The 26385-nt window shown below is 42.1% G+C and overlaps 1 protein-coding gene across 1 annotated transcript in view; it reads left to right on the top strand.

Moving 5' to 3' along the window:
- GRIN2B (glutamate ionotropic receptor NMDA type subunit 2B) overlaps window positions 1-22842 on the top strand; it is a 253183-nt gene extending 230341 nt beyond the window's left edge. Inside the window, exon 12 of the mRNA XM_021712674.1 lies at window positions 22779-22842. The gene's annotated coding sequence lies outside the window, so the exon portion shown is untranslated. The remainder of the gene's footprint in view (window positions 1-22778) is intronic.
- Window positions 22843-26385: the final 3543 nt, after the last annotated feature.

Raw genomic sequence — 26385 nt, 5'->3', positions numbered from 1 at the left:
GGAACGGACACAAAACTGATAGGTGAGAGGGAATCATCACAGAAATTTTGTTACCCAGTGACCATCCCAGCATTAATACTTCAGAGCGTTCCTAACATTTATGGAAACATTTCAAGGGAGCTAGAGGACATGTAACAGTGGAGATCAGAGCAGGGGCAAGGCAGTGAACTCATGTCCCTAGGGCAAACCTCTTTTCTTCCACTTGACAGGAGCCAATGCTCAGGCAGTGTCATAATACACTTAGCCACAATGACTGATGCGTGTGTGTGTGCTTGCGTGTGTGTGTGTGTGTGTGTGTGTGTGTGTGTGACAGAGAGAGAAAGAGAGAGAGAGAGAGAGAGAGAGAGAGAGAGAGAGAGGATGGGAGGGAGAGAGGGAGAGAGAAAGAGAGACAATTGAAATAAAATACGCATCCACTCTGGGGTTGGGTTGCAAACTTGGAGCCACGCCTCTCCCAAAATAACATGGCGGAGGGGAAATGGTCACAGCTTTCCCTGTGTGATGTTCTCCCCAGGGAAAGCACAGACGACTCAGGCTTGCCTCGACTCTGTGAGGCCCAGATTCCACCCTCCTCCCTGGGGCTGGCTCTCCTTCCTCTGGACTCTCAGATCCCCAGCCCATCCACCTCCAGTTCTTTTTTTGTTTGTTTGTTTTTGTTTTTGTTTTCTGTAAATATATATTTCTTATTTTGGACATGCAGGGATCAATTGAGATTCTGGAGTGGGGGGAGGGGCAGATGCCTGGGTCTTTTTATTTTTTCCTTTCTCTCTTGAATTTTGGTGTTTGAACTTGAAAAAAATAATTACAAGTATATATATAAGCAAATGACTTACCTTGAAAAAAAAGAAATAAGTTGATTTCATTCTTTTGATTTATCTTGTTTCTCATTGGGGTTGGGTGGGGGTGGGGGGTCTTTTGGGTGGAGGGCTTTTTTGTGAGCTGTATAGATTTCCAGTTTGGACTTGTTCAAATGATGCAGGAACAAAAATTAAAATGAATTAAAAAAAAAAGACAACATAAAAACAAGAAAAACTTTGTGATGTATAAAAGCTGTAAATAGTCAAAGATTCTTTCTCTTTTCTAATGGCAAATTATTTCTGTCACTTTATATTCAGAAAATAAAGAAACCTACCACAAATTATCAGGGTAAAAAAAAAAAATCCAGAATCAGAGTTTTTTCTTGGTCTTTGTGCTTTCTTTACTATGGTTCTGAAAAATTTGTTAAAGGTGCTGTTTGGAAAAAAATCCCTTTCCCAGTTTCTGGTTGTCAGTGGTAGTCTGGACTGGTGAATCTAGTTGGGTTAGGATCTACTTCTACTGCCTGGTGATGTAGTCCCTTTGTCATGCTCACTTTCCCTCCTATATTATCTTGAAGCAAATTCCATAATTGTATCATTTCTTGTAAATATTTTAATATATATCTCTAAAAACTAAGAACTCTTTTTTAGTGTAATTATAATACCTTTGTGTCATCATAATTTACTAATAATTAATTGATAGCAAATAGTATTGAAATTTTTCGTTGTCTCAAATGTAATACCGTTTTACAGGGGTTTTGTTCTTTTGTTTTTTATCATAAGTTAAACAATTGGTTGCTATTTCTCAAACTTATTTTAAATCTATAGATTCACTACTCACCTTTCTTTATTTCTAGAAATCTACCTGTTGACAGAATAGGGCATTTTGTCCTATAGAGGTTCCCACAGTCGGATTTTTCTGGTTGCATTCCCACGTTAATGATTAACCCGTGCCTCTGTATTTCCTATAAAGTGGTAATTGGGTTACTTTTTAATGCATACTTTAATTGTGGAGGTATCAGGAAGGCAAAATGACCCGTTTCAACCAATGTGAAGCGCACTTACAAGAAATAGTCAGTCAGACACATCTTCCAGGTGAACAACAGTAATTCAGGTCTAGTCACAAAATGATTAAGTCCCTCCCACAGCCAAGACAAGCAACAGACTTGATCTGGCTCTCCAGCCTATCCTTTGAGTTACTGCATTTATCCGAATGGTTCCCCCTCCCCTATCCCCTTCTAGTCCCAGTTCTGCCACTATACCTTGATTTCTAAATTATCCAAGTTAAGTATAGTATCTCCTTCTTAGCTATTTCTAATGATAAAAGAAAAGAGCATACATACATGAGCTTTTCACATGGTAATCACAAATCATCACTTCATTAAGAGCCACGTGCTCCTCCTACAACAATTGTATCAGAAAGGGCCATACAGACCAGTTAATGAGTAGAACCCCATCTTACAGCCAAGAAGCCTCAGTGAGTCAATGTACAGCTATCCTGGTTAGAAGCCAGTGCTACTAATCCCTGGTTCAGGGCATCTTCCAGGACAATGTATTGTCTCTTAAAGCTGTTGTCTCAGAGAGCTTATCCGTGAGGTTTCCTCCTGTACTCCCCTCTGTCCTGAAACAATGAAAAAGTCTCCTTTCTCCCTGAACATTCCAGAAAGTAGCAAGTTCTAACATAAACCCGGGGTTCTTCCCAGATATTCGTATAGTGATTCTCTTCACCTCTGGAAATGCTTGCTTAAAGCCCAAATTGTCTTTAAGTCATAGAATTGCTTTGACAAGAATCTGAAAGTTACATGATAGATTTGACTGGAAAATCTGAGATTTGTTTAAAAAATAAAAGTTGGGAGAAGACAAGACTTCCACTCACCTCTTGGCTCTGATTTTAAATAATGGAGCTTGAGAATAGGTATATGAATTCCTCAGTAGGATATAGTTAAAAATTTGATTACAATCACAAGACCTTCAATAAAACAAAGATCCAAGTGTTCAAGATGAGTGCAGGTATTCCCAAGACTGTCGCAGGTATCTGTTTTATATACTGTCTGCCTCACCCACCACCTGGGACATCTTTAATTAATTAGCTCGGAGCACAGGCACTCTGCACACCTCTGTGCCATCCTGAGGTTCACTGTAAGGGACTTTTAGCAAAACCAGTCTTATGAAAGGGGAAGAGAGGACCCAGTCATGTTGACATCAGCCACTGTCCCAGGAAGATGGGCCTCTTAAGCTGCTCCAGGACTGACCTCCTTTCTCTGCATACATTACTCAAACAGTAGAACCTACCCTGGTCATCTGGTTTGAATATTTCTATTCCCCAACCTTTTACAAGCCCCAAACAATCCTTTCAAAATATAAATGATCCTCTGGAAGAAACTTCTTGTATAATTCTAGAATGACCAAAAGAACAGGAATGACCACCACAAAGGTGGTTAGCCTGTCAAAAAAAAGCTGTTATTTGTGGTCTTCAACAAATCATCTAACTTTATGGACTCCACTTACTTTAAACACAGATTCAATGTACCTGTGTTTTCCCATCATAGGTTACCTTGAGCAGCAGTTCTCAACTTTGCCTACTTGAAGTCGTCTGGGTATTTTTAAAATGCTGGTGCCTGGATCTCATCACCCAAAGATTCTAATTCAATTGTTGTTGGGTGCAGCTTGGGTATAGGGCAATTGAAAACCTGCCCAGGTGATTTTTTTTTTTTTTTTTTTTGAGTCAGAGTCTTACTCTGTCACTCAGGCTGGAGTGCAGTGGCATGCTCAAGGCCACCCCAACATCCACCTGCTGGGCTCAGGAGATCCTTCCGCCTCAGCCTTTCAAATAACCAGAACTACAGGTGTGTGCTACCACACCCGGCTAATTTTTTTATTTATTGTAGAAATGAGGTCTCGCCACGTTGCCAAGGCTGTTCTCGAACCCGTGGGCTCAGTCAATCCTCTCACCACGGCCTCCCAAAGTGCTGGGATTACGAGTTTGAGCCACTGTGACTGGCCCCCAGATGATTTTAATATGCAGTCAGAATTAGAACCACTATTACCATGTCAGTGCATCTGGTAAAAGGGGGGTTTCATGTTTTCTTCTAATTCCACCCAAACCTGCAGCTGCTGTCTGTTGTCATTCTTACCTCGCCATAGACCACCACTGCATGGGTGGTCACCCTCTGGAACCCTGGGACCGCTTTCCTTCTCCAGTTGGAGCTGCAGAATGAACACGGGGATGGCCCCACTTACTGCTGCTGCCCAGTTCGGTAATTCTGCATATTACCACAATACACAGCTAGATATGTATGTACCCTTCAAAGTTAGTCTATCTAAAGGAAATTCTATACATAAATTTTAAACTTTAAATGGATATTAAATATGACTATGATTCCTGCAACCATATGAGGAAAATAAGAGGTTATTATTATAAGAGTTTGGGTCATTGAGTATACAATGATTCCTGGACTTACTTTCCAATTTAGGATCTATGATCTTCTGAAGATACCCCTTTTCTGTCAGCACTCCATAGCTTGAGTCCCAATTCTCCATTCTCCTCAGGGAAACCTGTCCACAGTGATGTTCTTTGCCTAGAAATTAGTCTCTTTTCCTCTCCCAGGCAAGCTCTAGGACAGGGAATTCCCCCAAGTCCATGCCCCATAATCTGTATAATTGCCTAACGTCACTGGAGACTCCATCAGGACAACGCAAGGTGTGCTTTGGCCCTCTACAACCTATCATCTTCTTTACAATGCCCACACGAGAGGAGGCGGGAGCACATTATTCATGGTTGATCAGTAGGCACCTCTGGTACCATCCCACAGATAAGGGAGTCTAAACCAATGGTAAAAAAATGTGGCCGGGAGACTGATTCCAGCCAGGAAACCAGCTTTGATTGATTGGTTTTTTGAATATTTCGATTTTTGTGCCTGTAAAGAATATCTTCTCTCTGGTTTAGTGCCACCCCTACCATGTCTCATTACCTGTCTCAACTCAAGAGGTTTTTGAGTCTGTAGACACTTCCCCATTCCCTATGCCTACCCTCAAAACACACACACACACACACACACACACACACACACACACACATCCGTTCTCCTAACTGTGACTGCATACTCTTCAAAGATGTACCACAGAAATAATATTTCTTCTTTTGGAGCAAAGCAGTACCAATTTGTTGTTTTTCCTCCTGCTCTCAGTCTAGGTACTGAGTTCTCATCAATGACTTATAAAATGCCCCCCCACACACACACACACAACACGTCTACACTGCTTAACAATACACAGCCTCGAAAGTCAATATTTTCTCACTTTCTCTCTTGTCTTTTTTAAAAATTAGATGCATGTTTTTCTCTAATCCCAGTGCACATAGCATTGTAATTAATTATCCTTTCCAATAAATTTCCCAGAAATCAGAGGAGAAAATATTTTTCCTTCAAGTTACATCTAAGAGAAACTGTCATTTAGTGTGCATCTACTATATTCCAGTCCCTTTCATTCATTATCTCATGTCATTCTCTTAATAATCCCATTTTACAAATATTATTACAGTGTTGAGGTTTGGAGAGATTTGCCCACTTACTCAAAGTCACACAGCTATTAAGTGAAAAATCTGCAGCTCAAAACCAGCCAGATTGGTGTCAAACACCAAGCTCTTATCACTATGTGGAACGGCCTTACAAATCTATTGCAAGGAGTAAATGAGACATGAAATGTGAAGCTGTTCTGCAAACTGTAAAGAACTCAGGATAAATGGAATGTGGTATTGTTGTCTAGCAATGCCTTGGTATTAACTCGCCCCTTTCTAATATCCAACAATTAATTCCTTATATTTACTTAGGCACCAATCTTGGAATATCTTGTCCCTTTGGACTCTGTGGCACTCTGCTTTGTTCCAAGTGTCACATTAGGTAGGCATTTTAAGAAATGGTCTTTGCGCAAACATTACCGACCTAATGCTTAATAATGACCAGTGCTGTGCTGAGCATTTCACACATATTATCACATTTGTTCTTCATAATAATGCCGGGACAAATCCTATTTCCTTCCCCACCCCTCATTTTACCAAGAAGGAAACCAAGGCGCAGTGAAGTTACTTAACTGGCCTGAGTTGCAGAGGCAGAACAGATCTATCTTACCCCGGAGTTTTCTGTTACTGGGCCTTTGAAGGCCTACAGTGCCCCTAAATATATATTATTTTTGTAGCAGCCTTAGTTCTTACCACTGCCTAGCCGAGAGGTTTTTAGCTCTGGCTGCATATTAGAATTACCTGAGGAGATTTTGAAATTGCAGATGCTAAATACTCAGTAGTTTGTAAAAATTCATTGGGTAATGCGAATATGGAGCCAGGGTTGGGAACACGCGGTCTCATTTAATGCCAGAAAGAACCGGGGCCAGGAGATGGGAAAAAGACGGTGCCAATTTCCACAGCTTGGTGAATGCAGAGAGGGCTCATGGTCAGAATATTTTTAAAAGCGGAAATTCTTCTCTCCCTTTTGGGTGTGTAAATCATTTATTTTTGGCCTCCAAGTTCAAATGCGTCCTTCTTGTCCTGCTTTGTGATACTGGACTTGGAATCTGCGAGCTCCAGATCGCGTTTGTCTTCCGCTCCATGGTAGACTCTGCCAAGAGAGTGCGCCAGAGGGAGACTCGGAGGCTGGGGCAGAGGCAGAAGGGGTTTGGGTCTGGTTTGGTTTGTTTTGTTTGCAAGGCAGCCACTCCTTGGGCAGCTGGCCAAGTCTTCCCTCCATCGGTGGGCAGTTCCCCTGCCCCAGGATGTTCTTCATGCCCTTGCCACAGTCTTGATCCTCAGCCTTGCAGAGCTCTTCTGCCACTTTCCCTCAGTTCCAGAGCGGAAGTCGTTCTCATGCAGCTACTACTCATAACTCGGAATTCTCTTTCACCCTTCTGCAAAAACAGTTATGCAGTCAAATTTTTCAGTTAAATTTTTTCAGTTAAATTTTCCCTGTTCAAGTTCTTGCTGTGGTCTTTTTCCTCACTGGGTGCTGACAGGTGTATGCGCTTATCTGAAAAACTTGCTTTCAGTATCAAACACAGTCTCTTTATCGCCCTGCTGCTAGATCCCAAAGTGAGGATGGAGAAAAGGTTCTCACAGGCTCCGCTTGTGGCTCCTGGGTGAAGCCGAACCTTAAATGAAAGGATTCATTCCAATGGACTCATTCCAAAGACCCCATGCTACAGGACTGTTTATTCCATAACAGTTAACGTCATACTTTTACTTCACCTAAGCTGCTATATAACAATGGTAGAAGAATTCAAGTTAATTAATTTGCAGCCTGTATAATAATAAGACTATTTCCTGACCGCTTTATATAGATGATTATATATTACATAACTATGTTATATAATGTGTAATCTATTTTCTAGATAACTCGTGTAATAATAACACCCTGCCATGTATACAGGTAAAGCTTATGTGTCTATATGCTTTCTATTTATTCTGGTGATTGTGGTGGCAGTGGAGGAGAGGTAGGGACATCTTAAGGGTTATATCTGTGTCACTTTTTTCTTAGGATAAACTTACTGGCAGATTTTGATAAAGCTGCTCTTCTCCAAGTGAACAATGATCACAAAAGTTGTGCAGAGGCTGTGGAGACGATTCCGGTGAAGGCCTATGTGAAGATTTTAGGGGAAGAGCAGGTTTTCCACTGCTGCCTCTCGTTTTCATACATCCAGTCATTCAAATATTTATTTAGTATCTAATATGTATCAGACATTGTTCTAGGAGTTAAGGACCCAGCAGATGGCAAAACAGGCTAAAAGTCTTGCCCTTGGGAATAGGCCTGTTAGAGCTTCCTTGGGACGCGTCTTGGAAAGTCATATGTGGTCCCAGGAAACCTGGGATTGACTCCCAGGTGGGAAGCTACTTGTGCCCACGGCATTTGGTCCCACACAGCCTCAAGAATGTAGGCCCAATTACTTGTGCCGGGAAGCGCTGCCTGCCCATGTGGTGCCAGCTCCAATGGAGGAGCCTTTGAGTCTGAGATGGAAGCATTAAATCCTCTCCAGAGAAGGGGGTACTCTTCCAGACAGACTCATTTTAAAGAGTGATCCCATAGCAGATTATGAAAGACACACTTGAGCTGAAGTGAAATATAGATACATTCGTATATGAGAATATAGAAAACTCTGGAATTGAGAGGCGGGAGGGGGGAGATAGAAAAAGATGGATGACTTAAGAAGAGAAATTGCTTCCATGTACTTGCGTTTCTGAGTCTCACAATATCCCTGATAGCGAGGTAGGAAGATAGCATTACCAGCATGTTATGAGAAAACTAAGGGGCAGTGACTTTCCCAAGGTCACACGGGGAGAGGGAAGTAGATCTCAGGTTTTCCAAGCCCAGGGTACTCTCCATTGCACCAAGCTACTTTCATAGATTGACACGGACAGTCACAAGAACTTATGAGAAGAAAAATGTAACATAAGGTAATAAGGATGATGTGGCAGAAATGAAGGTAAAATGGAACCAAATATAGATGGATAAACATTTTTCTGTAGGATTTTGATTCAGTCACGATTGTAAAACTTTCACATGAAGAAAACAACTCGGCAGACTCTTTCTAAACATTTACCAACAATAAGTGAATTGCATGAACCCACAAAACTTGCTCTGGCTCTCCTTACCTTAACAGAATGCTGTCATGGAGCTGAAACCTTCCTGCACAGATGTTCCTGAGAAAATACCAAAGTGAGAGCTGTATTTTAGTCACGTTTCTGCCGGTCTACAGTCTGATCTCCCTGCTTGCACTGTGTGTCTCCCCAGCCTTCCTGCTAAGTCAACAAGTACAGATGTTTTCCTAGGAACAGAAACATGTGCCAGAGTCCTGGCTGAGGGATTGCCTCGCCCTAACCTCCTGGTATCTCAGGCCCCAGACTATCTTTGCTGCATTCTGTGGGTCTGTAAGGTGGCAATCCCCCTCTCCCACATCATTCCATAACTCATGGCCATTCCTATTTAAGCCAGAAGGAAAAAGAAATGAGGGAGCCTCTAGGCTGGCCCACGGCCACCAGAGGAATTCATGTCACCCTCCCAAACCCAGCCTTGGGCAGTGAGAAGTTCTCAGGCCACCCTGACTGCCAAGCACTTGGATCTTTACTCTTAGAAGATGAAGTTTCCAGATTCACCCAGCACCACTGATCTTGCACACTGCAGGTCTTTCTGTGGGCTCTGAACCATGGTGGCTTTTACCTTCAAGGGTGAACATCAGAGAAGTAGGATTCAAAGGAAAGGTTGCAAAAGCAATTGACGGGAAAGGAAAGGCAAAAGCAACAATTCACTTGGGGAGAGAGACCTTTCTCCAAAGAGTTTGGAAAGAGGATTCAATGCTTCACTACATGATTTTGCAAGGGTAGAAAAGGGGTCGGGGGGAGTGTAGAATGAAACCAAATATAGACCCAGACATACCCCCTTCTCTATGATTAAGTTGCCCCTCCCAGTAGCAACACAAATCCAAAATATCGAAAGCTGAATCGTCCTCTCCTTTTCCACACGAAGATGAATGTTAGCATGGGTCAGGTCTCTATTTTTAATTCAAACCCTTGTCTTCCTGCTTAGTTTTAATCTTTAACCTACTTCAGGCCTAACCTCATCACCCTGGCATGAGAATCACTGGAAAGGGAGATGACAGGAGTTCTCCAAAGTGTCAGAATCAGAGAGACACCATGACCTCAGAGAATATTTCCCATGATTGTGCAGGCTGTCACCCCTGCCTGCCTTTGGGGAGGCCAACCCAGCTCTCTCTTCCAGCTTCTTATCCTTGAAGTGTCAGCTCCAAAAAAGAGAGAAAGAGATCCATATCTTGGGGCCCAGGGACAGTGTTGAACATGGTGATGCTTCAGGGATGATCACAGGCGCCTCTCACACCAGCTTCTTGTACTGTGAAGCCTGGACCCAGGTTCTTCTCCAACCAATATTAACTCCTTTGACCACTCTGCCAGTTAGATTAAAGCCCTGGTCTTCAGGGTAAGGTACACAAAACATCTTCAATCTTTTGCCATCCCCATAGCAAAGGTCAAAAAGCTTTGTTCCCTTGCATCACGTGGGTAAGTAATTGGCACGCACCATGTGCTTCTGTTTCACAGCAGAGACGGCATTCACATGGGGCCTGGAGCCCTGCAGGCAGCCTTCAGTCCTTAATCATTTCCTGTTCTTTTCCCAATTACCCCAAGTCAATGGGCCCAACATACACGCAAAGCACAGCCTTTGCAATTTAGGTGCCACAGGTAGCTTCGTGTTTGGATGGCAGAGAAAGGAAAAACAATAATTTTGCCTTGTTCGGGTTCCTGCAGTGTCCCAGTGTCCCGGAGTGTCACAGCCATGCCTCTTGGACCCATTTAGTGCCCTCTCTCTCCTCTCACAAATGCAACTTCTTCCCTGGTGGGGCCTGGCAGGAGTGAACCATCTGCACAAGAACAGAACTGAGCTGCTGAGGACTAACGGCGAGAAGGGAGGGGTACAGAAGGAAAACAGAAGGGCATCCAGAGAACACTCACGAGGAGAAGGTAATTCCATTAGCTGCTATCAGACCTCATCCAAGACCACCTCACCCCCAACCCTCCTCACCTTCTAAATAGCTCTGCGGGACCTTAATCACACTCCTGACGTAATAAGCACTTTATGTGGTCAGACCAGCTATATTTCCATCATAGTCCCTCTTAGGCCAGGAGTTCAGAACACATGACACACTTTGCCATTAGATTTTCATGCTGCAGATTGGGCTGGTGAAAATCAACATTACCCCATTCCAACAGAAAGGAGAAACTGAGGTACCCATTGGTTCGGGGACTTCAGGGACTTGCCTAAGGCAAATCAGAATTCAAGGGCAGTGATAAGGTCTTTTGACATCTAAATTGATGCTCTGTTGCCCAGCATGTCACTGAGAGGGCCATTTTATGCAGCTGTGAGTCTCAGGTGTGCTACAAGATTACAGAAACAGTGGACAAAATGGGAACAGTTGCTTTCTTACCTTAGTGCTACTCACACTGAGGGTGAACCAACTGGCATATCCGCTTTGCCACTTCTCCCTCCTCCTGCTCCATTTTCTTCTCCTGTGCCTTCAGGCTCAAAGCCCGGGGTCAGCGTTGACTCTCCCCTTATCTCCAACCCAAAATGAATCAGTTGCCAAATCCTGCCACACCTACTTCTAAAATATGTCTACTGGTCAGTCTGTCTCAAATTTCTAGGTCAGCACTCATGGAAATGCTGGCTGAAATGCAAACAGCCCTTCTTGAAGTTTAATGCACACATTGTCTGTTGGTTTTAAGGATTCTTATCTGGCCTTCAACATAGAACCACACCTCAGTTTTCTATTTCGGTGCTAGTATCTAGTATCAGGATTTTTCACCTTACCAGGATTTCAGTCAGGATGGGAAAGTAGACCTGGAGCATTTTCTTGTTTGCCTTCATAATAGCAACAATCAAAATAACCACTTCTTATGTCAAATAATCCTCACCATTCTGAAGGGCAGGGGGTAGCTATTGTTATTCCCATCTTGTAGATGAGAAATTGTTAAGCAAATGACCAGGTAGTACTCTATGAGTCATTCTGTTTGTCATTTTTAGGTAAGTATTAAATGGCTGTTATGCTCAGGGACTATGGAGATGAGAAAGACAAATATTTTGAGCACTTATTATGTGCCAGGCGGGGAACAAGTGTTTTCCATTTTTCGGTTTAATCTCACATGAAGTAAGTACCATTCTTATATTCACAATGGAGGAAACAAAGTTCTTAGGTTCAGGAATTTACTGAAGTGGCACAGCTAGTTGGTGACAGTGGATTTAGGTTTGTCTTGGCTTCACAGCTAATGTGCTTCTGCAACACCCATTGCTCCCGAATCTGGACAAGGAAGAGTCTTTACAATGTGGGAAATATTGAAAGACCAGGCTAATGTGAAAAAGAGAGTGCTGGAACTTTTGGAGAAATGGTCATTCTGGTAACTAGTCATGGGACCAACAGCACCCTGGGGGCTCATTCCCTGGGTGTGCCAGGCTGCCTGTGTCCAGAAACAGATGGTGAGAAAACAGTGAAACATACAGCCACACGGAAGTTCATGGGCAAAGCTGTTGTGTTTCATCTGATCGCCTCTGGGTGATGTGGTAAGTCTGCAACCACCTACTCAGTGGCAACCCACTGACCCTCCCCTCCTCCAGGGTGTCTTGCTGTAGGTTCCTCCTCAACTAGGCTCACTTTCCCCATGTATATACACAAACCAGATTACTCTCATTCTGAGATGCCCTCCCTTAATCCTGAATCCACTTTTGCTATAATCAGATCTCTTTTAATTTACCATCATAGACAAGTCTCTGGAAAAGCAGAGTCCAAAGTCCACTCAATAGGGTGAGCATTTATTGAGAGATAATTAAATGCCAAGCACTGGGTCAAGTGGTATACATCACTTTTCTGTTTCTCACAACTAGTGACATAGCTACTATTATCACACCAGCCCATGGACTAGTAAACTAAGATTTACTTAGAGTAAAAATTATATTAAGACCGCACAAGAAGGAAGTGAAAGAATCGATATGCAACCCAGGTCATCTGACAGTATACATTTTTAAAGGAAATAAATTTTCATTTTTGCTTGCTCACCGATAAATCCATAGGACTTAAGCAAATGCCCCAAACAGGTGTTCAATCAGTACAGTTGCATAAATGAATCTGTGACCAGTGTCTCCTCTTAATTATGATGCTAGAATGTCTACTGCTATTGCTGTCTTCCTCTCTGCTGCATTCCCAGTTCCCCCTGCTGCATCCCCATTTCCCCTGGCTGCATATCCATTTCCTTCTAAATTCTCACTTTCTTCCTCTTGCACTTGTCCCTGTAGCATTCTCATTTCTCTCTTCTGCATTCCTATTTCCCTCTTCTGCATTCCAACTTTCCTCTGCTACATTCTCAATGCCCACTGCTGTATTCCCAAATTCTTCTGCTGCATTCACATTCCTTTGGTTGCATTCTCAATTTCCACTGCTATATTCTTGCGTCCTACTTCTGCATTCTCATGTTTCTCCACTACATCCCAGCTTCCTCCTGTTGCATTCCCAGTTACCTCCACCACAGATGGATTCCCTTTGCTACATTCCCATTCCTTTTGCTGCATTACCATTTCTGTCTGCTGTAGTACCTCTGTTGCATTTCCATTTTCCACGGTCTTATTTCCATTTTTCTCCGCTGTATTACCCTTTCTTACTGATGCATTTTTATTTCCAACTACTACATTCAATTTCCGTATGTTGCATTTCATTTCCTTCTGCTGTATTCAATTTCCCTCTGCTGCATTTATCTTTCCCTCTGCTTTACTCAGTTTCCCTCTGCTGTGTTCCTATTTTCTACTGCTGCATTTACTTTTTCCTCCACTGCTTTCCCCTTTCCCTGCCCCATTTCCATTTCCTCTGCTGCAATCTTAATTCCCACTTCCCTCTGCTGTGTTCGCATACCCCTCTGTTGCATTCAAGCTTCCCTCGGCTGCATTCCCGATTTTCCTCATTGCCTATCCACTTCCCACAGCTGCATTCTCAATTCCCATGGCTGTATTCCCATCTCTCTCTACTACATAACCATTTCCCGCTTCTGCATGCCCACTTCCCTCTGCTGCGCTCTCATTTTCCTCTGCTGAATTCCCAGTTGTCTCTACCATATTTCCATTCCCTCTGCTACCATCTCATTCCCTCTGCTGCAGTTTCAATTCTCATTGCTGTATTCCCATGTCCCTCTTCTATATGCTGTCCCCTGCTGCATTCCCATCTCTCTCCTTCATTTCATTTCCCTCACTGCCTTTCCAAATCCCACTGCTGCATTTTATTTTATCTTTTAAAGATGTGTGGTACACTTCCCGTGGCTGCATCCCCAAATCTCTCTGCTGTATTCCCATATCCCACTTCTGAATTCTCATTTTCCTCCTCTGCATTCCCACTTCCTTCTGTTGCATTCTTATTTCCCTCTGCTGTGTCCCATATCCCTCTGCTATACATCTATTTCCCCCTTCCTCATCCCCGTTCCCCGCTTCTGCATTCTGACTTCCCTCTGCTGCATTCCCATTTTCCTCTGATGCCCTCCAATTTTCCTCTGCAGCATTCAGTTTTCCTCTGCTGCAATCCCACTTCCCTCTTCGGCATTCCTACTTTCCTCTGCTGCATTCCCATTTTCTACGGCAGCACTCCCACCTCTCTCTGCTGCATCCCTTTCCCTTGCTGCCCTTTGAATTCCCACTGCTGTATTCCCAGATCCCTCTGTTGCACAACCATGTCCCTCTTTTGCAGTCCAACTTCCCTCGGCTGCATTTCCATTTCCTACTGTTGAATTCCTGGTTCCCTCTGCTGCGTTCATTCCTGTTTTCCCCTGCTGCAATCTCAGTGCCCACTGTTGCGTTTCCATGTCCCTCTTCTGCAAACTCACTTCCTTCTGCAGTACCAGTTGCCTCTACCACATTCCCACTTCCCTCTGCTGCATTCCTGCTTCTCTCTCAGTAATCTCATTTTCCTCTGCTTCATTCCTTCTGCTCTCTGCAGCATTTCTGGTTCCCTCTGCTGCATTCCCATTTCTCACTGCGGCATTTATATTTCCCTCTGCTGCACTGTTATTATCCTCTGCAGTATTACTGGTTGCCACCACAGTGTTTTTATTTCCCACAGCTGTATTTCCATTTCCATCTGCTGCATTCCCATTCCTGTATGCTGCGTTACTCTCTGTTGTTTTTCCACTTTTCTCTACTGCATTTCCACATCTCTCTGCTGCATTCTCATTTCCTCTGCTGCATTTCTCTCGCCATATGTTGCATTTCCATTTTCATATGATTCATTACCCTCTCTTGTATTTGCATTTTTCTCTACTGCATTCTCATTTTTTGCTGCATTCCTGTGTCCTACTGCTTCATTCCTACTTCCTTCTTCTGCATTTCCACTTCTCTCTTCTGCATTCTCATTACCCTCTTCTGCATTTCCATTTTCTTCTGCTGTGTTCCCATTTTCCTCTGCCTCGTTCCCTTTTCCAGCGCTGCCTTCACATTCCCTCTCCTGCATTCCCATCTCTTCATTTGCATTTCCATTTCCCTCTGCTGCATTCCCATTTTCACAGCTACATTCCCCTTTTTGTTCACTGCATTCTCATCTCCCTCTGCTACATTCTCCTTTTCCTCTCCTGCATTTCCATTTCTGTCTGTTATATTTCCATTTTTCTCTGTTAAATTCCCATTTTCCTTGACTGCAGTTCCATTTTCCTCTGCTGCACTCTCATTTCTTCTGCTACATTCCCACTCCCCTCTTCTGCATTCTCATTTTCCTCTGCATTCCCATTTCTTTCTTCTTTCTTCTCAATTCTTCTACTGCATGTCCGTTTCTCTCTGCTGCATTTCTATTTCCTTCTGCTGCATTCCCATTTTCTACTGTAGCAATCCCACCTCTCACTGTTGCATTCCCCTTTCTCTCTCCTGCTTTCCTCTCCCACACTGCCCTTTGAATTCTCACTGCTGCATTTTCAGTGACCACTGCTGTATTCCCAGATCCCTCTGCTGCACACCCATGTCCTTCCTCTGCATTCCAACTTCCCTCTGCTGCACTTCCATTTCCCACTGTTGAATGCCTGGTTCCCTCTGCTGCATTCATTTCTATTTTCCTTTGCTGCAATCTCAATACCCACTGCTGTATTTTCATATCCCTCTGCTGCTCTCTCATTTTCCTCTGCGTTCTCACTTCCTTCTTTATTCTCATTTTCTTCTGCTATATGTCCTCTTCTCTCTGCTGCATTCCCATTTTCCTCTGCTGCATGTCCATACCTTGCTGCTACATTCTCATTACGCACTGTAGTGTTCCCGCTTCCCTCTACTGCATTCGCCTTTCTTGCTGGGAGAAGAAATGTATTCCTTTTTCCCTCTGCTACAGTTCCATTTCCCTCTGCTGCATTTCCACTTCTCTCTTCTGCACTCCTTTTGCTTCATTTCCCACTGCGACGATACTAGGCTGCTCCTTCTGCAGTCTGACATCCTCTCTACCTCCCTGTCCTTTAGCCCTTCCCTGAACTTTTCTGAGCAAGCCAGTGGACACCTTCCAGGCTTTCTTTGTTATTTGACACTGCTGAAAATTCCCTTGAAATTATTTCTCATTTGTGGCATTCATAATGGCTATCTTTTCCAATTCTTGTTCTACTTCTCAGATTTATTCTTTCAGCTTTTTTTTTCCTGTTTTACTATTTCCCACCTCTCTATCCCCCCTTCCTCTTTTTTATTTTTATTTTTATTTTTTGTTGATGAGGTGTGCCCCCCCCCAGCAGATTCCCACTATTGTCAATCCCGCCTCCTACACCCCAGCAGTTTCCTGCTACTGCCAATCCTTTTTCTATAGTATCACGATAAATGTTCAAGGTCCACTTAGGAGAGAGAGCAAGTGATACTCAGTTCTTTGTTTCTGTGATAGCTCACTCAGTATTATCCAGGTTGCTATGATAGCTCACTCAGTATTATCCAGGTTGCTAAGTTCATCCAGGTTGCTATGAAATTCATGATTTTGTTCTTCTTTATGGCTGCATAATATTCCATTGTGTATATGTACCATTTTTTATCCAGTCCTCTTTTGATGAGCAGCACAGTTGGTTCCATGTTCTTGCTACTGTGAATAATGCTGCGATAAACATGTGTGCAGGTATCTTTTTCATAGGGTGATTTGAGTAGTTCTGGGTATATTCCCAGTAGGGGGATTGCTGGGTCATATGGAAGGCCAATTTTTAGATCTTTTAGGAATTGCCACACTGTTTTCCACAAGAGGCTGTACTAGTTTACACTCCTACCAACAGTGTAGAAGTGTTCCCTTATCATCACATCCTCTCCAGCATCTGTTGTTTTTTTGAGTTATTGATGATGGCCATCCTGACTGGAGTTAGCTGGTATCTCAGTGCAGTTTTAATTTACATTTCTTTGATGACTAGTGAGGCTGAACATTTTTCATGTATCTGTTGACTGTTCGTATATCTTCTTTCGAGAATTGTCTATTCATATATTTTGCCCACTTTGTAATTGGACTGTTTCTTTCTTTTCGGCACATTCGAGTTCCTAGATGTTAGGCCTTTGTCATACATACAGTTGGCAAGTATTTTTTCCCAGTCTGTGGGCTGTCTCCCTGACCTCTTGATGGTTTCTTTGGCTTTGCAGAAGCTTGTCAGTTTGATGAGGTTCCACTTGTCTATTTTATCTCTTATGGCATGGGCACTTGGGGTTTTGATCAGGAGTTGGTTGCCAGTTCCAATTTCCATAAGGTTGTCTCCTGCATTTTCTAAGGTTCTTATAATTTGAGGTTTTGTGTTTAGATCTTTGATCCATTTAGAGTTGATTTTTGTGTATAGGGATAAGTAGGGGTCTTGTTTTAACCTTCTGCATGCGATCAACCAGTTTTCCCGGTACCATTTATTTAAAAGGCGCTCCTCTCCTCAGTGGTTGGTGGTGGACGCTTTGTCAAAGATAAGTTGGTTGAGAAATTAAGGTTTTGCTTCTGGGATCTCTATTCTGTGTCATTGGTCTATATGCCTGTTCTTGTACCAATACCAGGCTGTTTTGATTATTGTAGCCTTATAATAAAGTTTAAAGTCTGGGAGTGTGATACCTCCTGCTTTGTATTTTGTTTTTGTTTTTTTCTGAGGATTGTTTTGGCAATTTGTGGTTGTTTATGTTTCCATATGAATTTCTGTATTGTCATTTCCAGGTCTGAGAAGAATGCTGCTGGTAATTTAATGGATATTGCATTAAATCTATAGATTGCCTTGGGTAACATGGACGTCTTAACAATGTTGCTTTGGGAGGCTGAGGTGAGTGGATTGCCTGAGCCTGCGGGTTCGAGACCTGCCTGGGCAACTTGGCGAGACCTCATCTCTACAATAAATCAAAAAATCAGCTGGGCGTGGTAGCACATGCCTGTAATTCCGGCTACCTGGAAGGCTGAGGCGGCAGGATCGCCGGAGCCCAGCAGGTTGAGGCTGCGGTGGCCAGGAGCGGCCACTGCACTCCAGTCCGGGCGACAGAGTTAGACTCCAACTCAAAAAAACAAACAAACAAACAAAAAACAATGTTGATTCTTCCAATCCATGAGCAGGTAATATTTTTTCATTTCTTTGTGTCATCTTTGATTTATTTGAGCAGTGTTTTGTAGTTTTCGTTGTAAAGGTCTTTAATGCTTCTGGTTAGAAAGATGCCAAGGTATTTGACTTTTTTGTGGCAATTGTGAATGGGATTGTGCTTTTTATTTGGGTTTTTGTTTGTTTATTGTTGGTGTATAGAAATGCAACTGTCTTTTGCCACATTTATTTTATACCTGAGACTTTGCCAAAGTCCTTTATCAGTGTAAGGAGGTTTTTGACAGATTCTCTTGGGTTTTCGAGGTATAGCATCATGTCGTCTGCAAAGAGGGATAACTTGACTTCCTCTTCTCCAATTTGATATCCCTGATCTCCCACTCTTGTCTGATGGCTCTAGCTAGGACTTCCAAAACTATGTTGAAAAGGAGGGGTGAAAGTTGGCATCCTTGTCTTGTTCCAGTTTTTAGGGGAAATGGTTCCAATTTCTGTCTGATAAGCAGTATGCTGGCTGTGGGTTTCTCATATATAGCTCTTACTATTTTAAGATATGTTCCATCTATGCCTAGATGTTCAAGGGTTTTTATCAAGAAGGGGTGCTGGATTTTATCAAAAGTTTTTTCCTCATCTAATGATATAATCATGTGGTTTTTGTTTCTATATCTGCTGATGTATTTAATTACATTTATGGTCTTGTGAATGTTGAACCAGCCCTGTAATCCCGGGGATGAAGCCTACCTGGTCGTGGTGGATGATTTTTGAGACGTGTTGCTGAATCCAGTTTACTAGGATCTTGTTGAGAATTTTAGCATCTATGTTCATCAAGGATATTGGCCTGTAGTTCTCTTTCTTTTTTGGATCTTTACCTGGTTTAGGTATCAACGTGATGTGAGCTTCGTAAAATGATTTGGGGAGAGTTCTGTCTTTCTCAATTACCTGGAATACTTTCAATAGGATTGGTGTCAGTTTCTCCTTGTATGTTTTGTAGAATTTTGCTGGAAAGTCATCTGGTTCAGGGCTTTTTTGGGGGGGTAGTTTTTTTATGACATAATCGATTTCCTGGATTGTTATTGTTCTACTTAGAGTCTTGATTTCTTCTTGTTTTAACCTGGGGAGGTTGTGTGATGTCAGAAAGTCCTCCATTTCTTTAAGGTTTTCAAGTTTATTTCCATACAAATGTACATAGTAGTCTTTGGTAATCTTTTGTTTTTCTTTGGGGTCAGTTGTGACTTCATCTTTTGCACTTCTGATTGTGTTTATTTGGGATTTTTCTCTCTTTTTCTTGGTCAGTCTAGCTAGGGGAACATCAATCTTGTTTGTCATATTTTTAAAAACAGCTTTTTGTTTTGTTGATTTTTTTGTGTTATCTTTTTGTCTTCTACGTCCTGAGTTTGGACTTTTATTTTGGTGATCTGGATTCTTCTGCTGAAGTTAGGGTTTTGGTGGTCTTGTTTTTCCAGCTCCCTTAGGTGACTTGTTAGGCTATTAACTTGTGATCTTTCCATTTTCTTTATGTGCGTTCATAGAGATATGAATTCCCTTTTTTAGTACTGCTCTCATGGCATCCCAGAGATTTTGGTAAGATGATTCTTTATTTTCATTTGTTTCCAGTTATCTTTTAATCTCTGTTTTGATTTCCATGTTGACCCAGGAGTTGCTTAGCATCATGTTTAGTGTCCATGTGTTTGTGGGTTTTGGGGAAACTTAATTGGTGTTGATATTTATTTTTATTCCACTGTGGTCTGAGAAGGTTGCCTGACAGTATTTCAATTTTTGGAAGGCAGCTATGCTAACCACTAAACCACCAATGCTCAATCTTATGAAACTTGTGTATACTTGATTTATGAGTGAAGATTTAGTTGATCTTAGAGTACATTCCATGTGGTGATGAGTAGAATGTATAGCCCATGGTTGTTGGGTGGAGTGTCCTGAAGGTATCAATTAAGTCCATTTGGTCAAGCGTCACATTGATGTTCCAGATCTCCTTGCTTATTTTTTGTCTTGATGATCTGTCTAGGGTTGTGAGTGGTTTATTTAAGTCCCCAGCTATGATAGTGTTAGAGTCAATATCTTGTTTAAGTGAACCTAGTTGCTTCTTTATGGAAGTTGGTGCTCCTATGTTGGGTGTAAATATGTTTAGGATGGGTATTTCTTGTTGATGTATTGAACCTTTTATCATTATGTAGTGAACTTCCTGTATCTTTATACATTTTTGATAGCTTAAAGGGTATTTTGTCTGGTATTAGGATTGTGACCCTGCTTTCTTATGTGTTCCATTCACCTGAAATTTTGTTTCCCATTCTCTTACTTTGGGTCTGTGAGTGTCCTTTCTGGTGCAATGAGTCTCTTGGGGACAATATATTGTTGCCTTATGATATTTTATCCATTCTGCCATTCTATGTCTTTTCAGTGATGCATTTAGTCCATTCACATTTAGGCTAATTATTGAAATGTGACAGCTTATCCCTGTCATGAGGTTCTTATAGAATTTGTTATTGTTATTTGTTGTCTTTCTTTTGATTTTGGGGTTGACTCATGTGTGTTTTCAATCTTTTCTTCTACATTCTTGTGAAGGGCATTGTTGTTGGTTTTTTTCCTTTCTTCTGTTTTTAATACTTTCTTAAGCATTTCTTGTAGAGCTGATCTGGAGGCAGCATAAAATCTTAGGGATTGAATGTCTGGGAAAGATTTTAATTCTTCATCACTGATGAAGCTTAGCTTGGCTGGGTAGGTAATTCTTGGTTGAAATTGTTTATCTTTGAGAACTTTGAAGATTGGGTTCCAAGCTCTCCTAGCCAGAAGATTTTCTGTAGATAAATCTGCTGCTATTCTAATTGGTCTTCCCCAGTAGGTAGTCTGACCTTTTTCTCTTGCTGCCTTTAGGATTTTTTCTTTTATACCTACTTTGTGTAGGTGAATTACTATGTGTCTAGGAGTTGGCCTTCTCATTTGTTTTCTTTCAGGGTTTCTCTGAATCTCTTGTGTTTGAATGGTCGCATCACTGATGAGATGAGGGAAGTTTTCTTGGATAATTTCATGGAATGTTTGTTCCAGGGTGGTCTCTGTCTCTCTTTCTGCCTCAGGAAGTCCAATTAATCTTAGGTTTGGCTTCCATATCGCTCATCTCTTGAAGGTTTTCTTCTGTCTTTTTGAGATTCTTTTCTATGTTTTTGATAGTTTGGGTTAGTTCCATATTTTGGTCCTCAAGTTCTGAGATTCTTTCTTCTGCCTGGCTAAATCTGCTTTCCATACTTATCAGTTTGTTATTTATTTCATTCACTGTATTCTTTATTGCTGTTAACGTAGTTATCAACTCCTTCATTTTTTCCTCTTGTCTCTCCTCAATTCTATTTGTTCTCTCTTTTTTTTTTTTTTTTTTGAGTTGGAGTCTCACTCTGTCGCCCAGGCTGGAGGGCAGTGGCACGCTCCTGGCCACCACAGCCTCAACCTGCTGGGCTCCGGCGATCCTTCCACCTCAGCCTTCCAAGTAGCTGGAACTACAGGCACACGCTATCACGCCCAGCTAATTTTTGATTTATTGTAGAGGTGAGGTCTTGCCAAGTTGCCCAGGTGGGTCTCAAACCCCGGGCTCAGGCAATTCACTCACCTCGGCCTCCCAAAATGCGGAATTACAGGCTAAGCCACCGAGCCCGGCCTATTCTCTTATTAATGTCTTGATATCTGGGTTTGTGGTTTGAGCTCAGTCATTCTGGGGTCTATTCACTGTTTGCATTTCAAAGTCTGTATTCTCAGTGTCTGATCTTCCAGGGATCTGAGACCCATTCTTCTTTTGATTTTTCTTCATTTGTGTAGACTTCCCCCCCGCCCCCCTTTTTGCCTTTTCTTTAATTCTGTTGTTCAGGGATGAAAAGGTAACGTTTACTTCTGTTTGCTCAATTCCCTATTCTTCCTTATGTGGATCCTCTGGCTTTGTTCAGTTCTGAAGCTGGACTGTGGTTTGGGGGTTGTACTTTTTGCAGTTTTGAGATTTAATTGAGGGGAGAGCTGTGATTCAGAAGCTATCTGCAGATCCCAGTATCCACTGACAGGTGTGTGGGCCCCCTGGAATCCATTTCCCACTGTCTTATAATCTGTCCATGCAGTAAGGATATAGGTTTGCTCCCTGAAAGGAAAATGAGGTAAGAAAAAGGAAAAGAATGGAAAAAGGAAGGAGGGGGACTGAGGAAGGTGGAGAGAGAGAAGAATAAGAGGGAAAATAGTAGTACCAACTAATAAATGAAAAGAGACACAAACAAAGACAGAAAAGATTTTTAAAAACTAAAACATACAGACTATCATACAAACACACAAACTGACAAACTCCCCTATTAATGCACTCTCCCTCAAAAATACCCATATACAAACAGGATGTCTTTTAAAAAAGCAATAAAATAACAGAAACAAAGCAAGCATGAAAACGTAATCAAAAACAGAAAGAGAAAGAAAAAAACTCAAACAAAAAACAACCAGCAAAACAAACAGGCAAAAAACAACAACAACAGCAACAACAAAAAACTCTGCGGTCATTTCTGTAAGTCCAACTTCCTTTCAGCTCTGATCTCTCCTCCCCTCTGCTCTCAGTGCAGGCTGATAGGGTTGCTCTCAATGGGTCAGATGCCCCAGGGCTACTGTGGGAGGAGGGTGGATCAGATCTGTACTCATATGGCTTGTTGCCTGTGGAGTCTCCCACTCAGATCTGAGGTGTCTGTGTCTGATCCAGCTTGGGGGAAGGGCTTCTGTCTCTCAAAGTTTGATGAGATTACCTCTAGTAGGTAATCAGATCCTAAGTTGGAGGCTGGGTGCAGCTGGGTGGGGCAATGCAGGTCTCTGCCTGGGCCTGGGACAGAGAAAATGACTCTGGCTGGCTTTCCTCACCAGTAGTGGGGCTCCTCTCCAGCTCTCCCCATCTTCTCTCTCTGCAGATGGGAGCCAGGGCTGCAGCTGCTTTGCTGTCACAGGTGATGGTGTGGGCCGGGTGCCAGGTGATGACAATCAGCTGGATTCAGCAGGCTTTTTCAGAAGAGTCCCGAGAACAGCAGATGATCCTGTGTACTGTCGGCTCTGATTTCAGGGCAGTGGTGGGTTGCAGTCACCTCTGGACAAGAGCCCCAGGTGCATGAACTTGAGTCTCCCCTCAGACGGACTTTCACTCACCCACTGGCACACACCCACTCACGCAGAGAGTCTTTATGGAAACTCGCTTTTTCGGAGACTCTCACAGTCTGACATGTCCTGTTGCCTTCTTGCCGGAAACCCCCTCCCTCTTTTAATTGGCAGGCTGCCTAATTTTACTCTATTATTTTTATTACACACACACACACACACACACACACACACACACACACACACACACAAACACACACACATACACACACAGCTAATGCTCAGCTACCAACTGGAACCTATAACTTCCTAACCTATTCTATACCCAGACCCATGTCTCAGCTCCCAGGTAATAATTCTTCCTACCTGTGGTATGTCACATCTTGAGGTTCCTTGGTGGCCTCAGATGCAGCCTGTCTCATATAGAACTTATTAGTTTGTCTCCCATGCATTTTCATTCTCTTGTAGCCTCTGTCTTGGCAAGCTGTATCATCACTGACCTGACTCCTCAAAGCAGATTCCAGGTGCCATTGTTCACAATGAATAGACACTAACTCCTGGCCATTCTACTGCCTACAACTCCCTCAAAGCTGCTACTCATCTCGCTCCACTTCCAGGATCACCTACCCTGTGTCACCCCTAGTTCTAAACAAGGCCATTGCTCTCTTTCTCACAGTACCGTCTGTGTCATTCAGCTGCCAAACATGCTTTAATAGCTCCCTGTCACCTACAGAATAATGTCCAAACTACTTGTATATCATAAAAATTTTCATAATCGCCCCCTGTCCACTTTTCCTGCCTTGTGTCCCATCAATCTCCCATGAGCACCACCCACTCCACTGTAGCTGTATTTTATTGGCCATGCCATGATCAGTCCTATGCATGTGTTTTCTTCTACTTGGAATATTCTCTCCGTGCCTCTCCACCCAAACCTGACTTATCCAGCTCCTCACTCCATATAAAATTCTGATCACTCATCATGACGCAGTCCCAGCATCATCTCTTTGATGTCTTCCCTGATCCCTTTCCCTTCAGGCAGAAAGAAGAATCTCCTCCCATGGTGGTATGATGGCACTGAATTTTGAACTAAAGGCAGAGTCCGCTGTGAAAACTAAGCACAGTGCTTAGCTTTCACTTTTAGTAAATCTCTCTCTCTTCTTTTTTTCAAGAATGGGTTGGTAAGTTAGTAACAAAGTGAATGTATGAATGAGAAAAACTGATTTCAGGGTTCTACCTACCAAAGTGTTGCTCAGTCAGTGTGATATAAATGAGAAAAGATCTTCTGATAGGAAAGCAATTTGCTTCAGAGACAGATGATTTCTCTGAACTTAATTATATTTCTTTTTCAATTAGAATTGTCTTAACTAATCCTCCAGCAATTCTGTAGCTAGGTTACTTGTAACTCAGAAGGGAATATATCATTTAACTTATGCTCAACACTGTGTAATTAAGCAGCAGCTTCCGTGCATATTATTTCCCATGTACACCAGCTAGGATAGTTTTTTAAAGAAATGAAATTGAACCAGTGGGTTGGGAGAGCTGCAGGATTGTGAACCATTCAACTATTCCAGCAAAAGGAAGCAGTAAAATGTGTTGGTTGGAGCAGCGTTTTTCAGTCTATGAATCTCAGTTCGTAAGTTGCTGTATCACTTTAGAGCATTTCATCTAGCATTTTTAAATGAAATAAAATAGAATAAAATCAAACAAAATACCAAAGTATAGTGAATAGAGTAAACGTAAGTATTAATTTGTGAATCTTTCATTTCAGATGTGTGTGTAGGAAAGGGGAACCCAAGAACCTGGAATTATCTTTTGGAGGGTGGGCACCTTGTAGTATAGGCTTCCGCCACTTGGTAAGTGTTCTGAGAATCCATCAGCACCAGTGTACCAGCCAGTGTTGTTGTGAGAGTCTATGCTGGGCTTCAGTGAATTTTTTTTTTTTTTTTGGAGATTCTTTCAACACATCTGTCCATTTCATGATGGGTTATTTTCGAGCTCACCTGCCCACACCACAGTTGAGTGTTCAGCAGGTTTTGACCAAGAACGACATGACTCCTGTGCCCCATCCTCCCTATTCACCTGATCGCACCCAGAGTGACATGAAAAAAGTCCTCAAACGGAAATATTTTGCCGATGTGGAAGAGGTGAAACAAAAAACAGCAGAAGCACTAAAAGGCCTCAAAATTGATGAGCTCAAAAACTGTTCCAAGTAGTGGAAAAAGCATCTTGCTAGGTGTATTGCATCAAATGGAGAGTACTTTGAAGGGACCAAAGTTTAAACATGTAAGAATAAATAACACAATTTTTAATAAATAAATTCTGGGGTTTTTGGGGTTCCCCCTCATATGGTATTTATCGTGGGCTGTGGTGCAATATTTTTTACTATGTGTCATGATCAAGAACAGTGTTTTAGAGCATTTATCAAGTTTTATTAATTGTTAACTCTGCTGCCAACCCCCTGTGTAAATTTGGACAATTGTTTAACCTCTCTAAATCTTAGTTTTTTCCTTCTATAAAATGTGAATAATAATTTTCACTTCTTAGCATTATTATGAGGATTAAATCAATTAGAACATGTAAAGTATTTAGAATTTTGTGAGTGCTTGTCATAAAGTATTATATGGGTTTTAATATTGTATGATTATATTTATATGAAAATTATATTGATAGTGATATCACTATTAGGGTCTGCAATTAAGAACTTGAACTTGAACTACAAACCTCATAGAGAAAATAGATTTGCTATAATGCTGGTTCATAGATATATGAGTCCAATATGAGAAATATAGAATGATGCTGCTAATGTGTTGAGTTCACCAATCCAATTCAGTAGATGTTTATTGAGGATCTGCTGCACAGTTTCTGTACTTTAGGAAATTAGAATCTATATGTTTCCCTCTCTTGCTAACAAAAAGGCACTAGATATCACCTGGACCAGAATACGAAGTTGTGAGGTTATTTCCCTTGCCCATGAGCGTCAAAAGGCAATATATAATAAATACTATGTGAAATGTATAAATAGTGTCACAAGCGAACAAAGAAAATAACCTCTCAGGCCAGGCATTGTGGCTCACTCACACCTGCAATCCCAGCACGTTAGGAGGCTGAGGTGGGAGGATCGCTTGCAGCTAGGAGTTTGAGAAAATAATTTCTGGCTAAAGACATCATCAGAAAGTATGGGGGGTGGATGAAGGGTAACAAATACAGTTCCATCTGAGAGAAAACTTGAAGTACAGGTACAATTTAAATGAGACAAGACAGGAGAAAAAGTATCCTGGACAAGGAAGGACACACTAGATGGTATGGAACCAGGAGATTGCAATGCTTTTTAAAGAAGGAGCATAGTCTATCATGAGGACTGTAGGAGGTAAGACAAAAACAGAGCAAACTGGGTTTTATACCTTTGCCTTTGTTGTCACTAACAAC

The sequence above is a fragment of the Carlito syrichta genome, unplaced genomic scaffold (genome assembly GCF_000164805.1).
Source record: "Carlito syrichta isolate Samal-C Ts95f unplaced genomic scaffold, Tarsius_syrichta-2.0.1 Scaffold303599, whole genome shotgun sequence".
NCBI classification, from domain to species: Eukaryota; Metazoa; Chordata; class Mammalia; order Primates; family Tarsiidae; genus Carlito; species Carlito syrichta.
Note: the sequence above shows the minus strand (reverse complement) of the source record. Positions and strands in the feature narration are given on the sequence as shown.